General features: G+C 44.5%; 1 protein-coding gene across 3 annotated transcripts in view; it reads right to left on the bottom strand.

Moving 5' to 3' along the window:
- Positions 1-5,028, bottom strand: part of LOC103383221 (beta-1,3-galactosyltransferase 2-like) — a 59,901-nt gene extending 54,873 nt beyond the window's left edge. For 2 of the 3 annotated variants that reach the window (XR_001760489.2, XR_521995.3), the window contains exons 1-2: positions 4,529-5,028; positions 4,346-4,401 (exon numbers count right to left, since the gene is read on the bottom strand). The gene's annotated coding sequence lies outside the window, so the exon portion shown is untranslated. The remainder of the gene's footprint in view (positions 1-4,345; positions 4,402-4,528) is intronic. The other variant, XM_008316271.3, reaches the window with a different exon arrangement.
- Positions 5,029-5,088: the final 60 nt, after the last annotated feature.

Raw genomic sequence — 5,088 nt, 5'->3', positions numbered from 1 at the left:
CCCCCTCCTTCCCTCTCTTACCCCTCCCTCCCTCTCCCCCCCCTCCCTCAGCTATGATCAGAGTTTCCTGCAGCTCCAGTGAAACTTAAACACATGTAACGACACATCCTGCTAATTAGGTTCACAATGACACTGGCACGCACATAAAAAGGGCCATTTGTGGTTATTTCATGTGGTGACAAAGCACGCGCACACACACACACACACACAAACACACACACACACGGGTCATTTAAAGCATCTGCAGTTGAACTAGCGGCGAACTAAATTCACCTTTTAACCATCTGGAACGTGGTAACGGAAAAATGTTTTGGTGCAGCAAACAGCAGACTCTGCTGAATTTATTCTGAGTCGTAGAAACAAGAATAACACTGAGTTGGTCAAGAGCAGACCAGACGTCTGAGCTGCTGCCTGCAGCGGTCTCCACGGGCCGGGGTTTGGCGAGCAGGTCAGTGTGACATAGAAACGTTACCATGCAGCCTAAAGCCACTGACCCCCAGAGCGCCCCTGCTGGACACTTCCTGCTGCTGCAGAGATGTTACTCAGTGTGGAAAACCTTGGATTTCCCAATAACACATTGTGAGATCTTGACCTTCTATAAACAACTTTTCTTCTGAAAAGTCACTGTGATGAAACCACACAAATGAAAACGTTTAAGCTGCAGTACCAAAGCTGGACAGCAGGGCTGCCTCAAAAACCATGGCTGTCCTAGAAATGTTTTCAAAAATCACTTCTTTCATGAACCTCAGTGACACAATCCAGGACCAGGACTCCAGGACTCCAGGACTCCAGGACTCCTGGACTCCTGGACTCCTGGACTCCTGGACGCCTGGACTCCAGGACTCCAGGACTCCTGGACTCCAGGACTCCAGGACCAGGACTCCAGGATTCCAGGACTCCAGGATTCCAGGACTCCAGGACTCCAGAACTCCTGGACTCCAGGATTCCAGGACTCCAGGATTCCAGGACTCCAGGACTCCAGAACTCCTGGACTCCAGGATTCCAGGACTCCAGGACTCCAGGACTCCAGGGGCAGGGCTCCAGGACCAGGACTCCAGGACTCCAGGCCCTGTCGTGTTTACACGTCAGTGTCAACGTCTGTGTACATTTCACCAAAACAGAATCTGCCCTGAGCCGTGATGAAGGCCGGCGTCTGCTGTAACGTTGACAGGGGAGGAGAGTCTGCAGGACCCTCTTAACCTCAGCGCACGCTGCCTCGAAAAGACACGCAAAACAGCCGGACACAAACTTTGATGCAGTCCACACTGGCTTTGAAACACTGACAGCTGGAGGAACACACACAGACCACAGGACAGACTGGTGGTGAACAGCAGTGGTCGGTGGACGGTCTACATACAGACCACGGTGGACGGTCTGTAGACAGAACTCGGTGGACGGTCTACAGACAGACCACGGTGGACGGTCTGTAAACAGAATAATCCCTCCTTTTAGCAGGAGAGTCTCCCAGAAGCCTTAGCAGTTGATCATAGACGGTTTATAAATAATGGACTTCAGCTGCAGCTGCAGGTTGACGTTGCATCTGTTCCACTGTATTTTATAACATCAGTACAGATGTTAAAGTCTGTGGTTTCAACTGTTAGCTCTGTGTCCTGACTTGTAAATTATGATGAGACAATTAACGGAAAACAGAGGAGGAAAATGATTGGTCAGATTCTGTGATGGACAGTTTATTAAACCAATCAGAGCCGGCTCTGTTGGACCATCAGCACGACCACAGTATGGATTAACATGGGAAACTCCAGCTGCTCCATACACTGTTAGGGATGACTCTGTTGTTTCATTCTATTTGGGACACGGGGAGTCAAAGGTCAAAGGTCATTACGAAGGGCTTTTATGGTCATGGCGCTTTGACATTTAGCACGATTCCCATACCAGAGTGTTTACACCAGGTGACCTAAAACATGACACTGGTGGAGGGAGGAAGAAAATCGTTCTTCATCACCAACACCAGACGGAGAAAAAAAAAAAAAACCTCACAGAACTTATAAATGTCTAAAAGGCCGAGGCTTTAAATCACTTCTTCACCACACGACGGTCTCTGCTCTGCTGTGAAGATCGTGAACCATGAACCGTGTTGACATGTCGGCAGCACAAACATTTACACAGGACATCGGCTCAAATGAAAGAGTTCAGAAAAAAACTAAAACTTTTCATTTTTATCGGGCCACTCTGACACCTTTGTCTCAAAAAATACAATTAAAAAATAACTTATTTTTACTCCGTCTAATTAGAGATCTGCCACTTTGGCACTTTTGCAATGTTCCTGTAATTGAAGACAAGACATGAACGACTCCAAACGATTCCCATCAGTTCAGAACGCCCGACCATAAAACCTTGGTTAGGTTGGCACGCTGCTTCACACGGACGCCAGTAATTATCACCAGGGAAAGGAAGAGGCCGAGGCCCCGAAATAGACACAAACAACTTTACACACAGGAAAAGGATGGCAGTGTATCGTGCTCTGACGCACACAGCTCATCCACCGTCAATATTATAACCGGCACTGTATGTTGGCGACGCTATTCTGAAGACATTTCCTTGTGGGTTTAATTTTCTTGACCAGAAAGTTTACTGTCGTCCATTTTCTCAGCCTCAAGTTATTTTAGTTTTTTTTTTTTTTTTTTACTGTGACGTTTAAATCATTTTCAGCACCACAGCACCCCCTAGGCTGCACCACATTTACTGTGGGCATCACTGGTGTTCCAAAAATATAGAGCAAACCCCAGACTGGTTTCTGAAGTTCCATACCATGGAAAACGTTTTGAATGAACTACCGATGGGTTAGTATGAATTAACTCATTGGTTTACCACATGAATTCACGTTTCTCTCATTGGTTTTTGTTCTCATGTCATCGGTTACTGTTTACATTTGAACTACAGTCACAGCATCTGCTACGACGGCGTCTCTAAGACAAATACTTCATTCACCTTGTTCTAAAGAAGAAAAACTTTCACTCAACTAGGAATGTCTGATATGATCTTTTAGCCAAAACTGTCCAAACACTTTGTTTCCACTTATCGACGATATCGACCAATACCAATACACGCAGCTGCTCGTGTCACGATGACAATAATTCACTTTCACTTCAGAACTACTTTTAACTCCCATCATCTGGGTGACACCCTGGTATTGTAGCAACGGGTTTTCATCGTTGGAGGAAAAACTGATTCGTAGCAAGATTACTTGCTAGCGCTAACATCGACCGATAATACCGACAGGCTAATATTATTGGATATCGGATATAATTTAAAATCTAGGCACTTTTCAGTCCTCGGATATAATTTAAAATCTAGGCACTTCTGACAAAATGAGAAATTATTTTGAAACGTCACTGGCACAGTTTCCGGTGTACGTCTTTCTTCACTGTAGTTAGCTTGACTCAACTGTGACCTTGCCCAGGCGAACTTTAACGAGCAAACTCGCCGCCGTTCGCTGACTTTCGGCGCCGACTTGTTGTCACTACGACACGGCTCGGTCACATCTTCGACATCGGTGAGTTTCCATCGCTGTCTGACGACTTTTCGGTTCTTTTCAGGGACTTTTTCGTGGCCTCAGCAACAGCAGCATCGACGTGACGCCTGTTGCATCCTCCCCCCCCCCCCCCCCCCCCCCCTCTCCCCCCCCCCCCCACCCCACCACTCCATCAGCTACAGCAGCTCCACTTCTGAATATAAATCCACTGAAATGTTTTCTGAAGCAGCCAGAAAAACCAACAACTCATCCTGTAAACACAGATCATTGGAACCAGAACCAGAACCACAGCTTCAGCCACCATACAAACGTGTGTGTGTGTGTGTGTAACCCTAACCTCATTCATTTGCCTTCAGTACTCCAATATTGTAATAAAATATAGATATATATATAAATATATAGATATTAAATATATCTATATATATATTTAAAACATTCTGTAACCAAACAAAACAGTCGAAACCACAACCTGCAGTACCCGAGTCGACCTGAAGTTCCCACTCTACAGTACGTTCTCTTTAACGGTGGATTTACGTCCTTTTATAATATATTTACAAGATAAAATAAAACTGAAATTAAGTAGATTCACATCTTGTGACCATGAAAGCTTTAAAATTCCCTCTGTTTCTCAGTTCTTTCCACTGTAACTCGTTGTCACAGAGATGTTTTATTTTGTTTTAGCGGTAACGGTTACAACGGTTACAACTTACGAGGTAAATTCATCCAAAAAAAAAAAAAAAAAACAGCCACAGAAGACCAGCAACGTTGGAAAGTAAATACAGCACAAACAATTCAGTTTAAGCAAAACTCTGTTTTTAAAACAAACAAACAAACAAAACCAGCTTTTCCTACCTGTGCAGAAACGGACTCGTTCTTTTCTGCTCCCGTGTCGTCAGCATCCTGTTAACCTGCAGCAGACAAAATAACGAGGCGTTTTAATGTTTATTTTCATTAAATATTTAGGATATAACGGCGAGCGTAACAAACGAACGAACGAACAAACAAACAAACGAACAAACAAACGAACAAACACACCTGCGGCCGAGTCACTGTTTCCGAATGCGACATATGAGTTTATTTTTCTTTTTATAAGAGAAAACAAACTTGTGAGGTTTGTTCGTCACATCAAGTTGATTTAATCCTGGTTATTAACCTAGTTAGTCAACGTTCTCTGTTGTTTTACATCCACCTCGTCATGAAGCTAACGTGCTGTGGGTTGCCAGGTGTTTCGACGGCTCGGTTGCCAGGTCATGTGTCAACCGACAAAAACGCTCTTAAATAGATTGTTTTACGTTCATTTTACTTTGATATCAGGTCGTTTCTAAAGTAATCAAAGGGGAGAGTGTTTTGACTTTGAGGTGTGGAACTAAAAAAAATAAAAATCCAAAAGATAAAATAAATAAAAGGAACAATCCAGCAACATCCAGTCTTAAAAACACACACACAGCCCACAGCCCCCTCCTCATCAGTCACATTTGCCATCAGTCAGTAATGATACCCCGGCCTGTTGCCTGTTGCCTGTTGCCTGTTGCCTGTTGCCTCACGGTGACTGTGGTGATTTATTGTGCGGCCTGTTTGCCTTGAGGTCTGGACAA

This window comes from Cynoglossus semilaevis, chromosome 9, assembly GCF_000523025.1.
Source record: "Cynoglossus semilaevis isolate Cse_v1.0 chromosome 9, Cse_v1.0, whole genome shotgun sequence".
Classification (NCBI taxonomy): Eukaryota; Metazoa; Chordata; class Actinopteri; order Pleuronectiformes; family Cynoglossidae; genus Cynoglossus; species Cynoglossus semilaevis.
The sequence above is the reverse complement of the archived record's forward strand: the minus strand, read 5'-3'. Positions and strand labels throughout refer to the sequence as shown.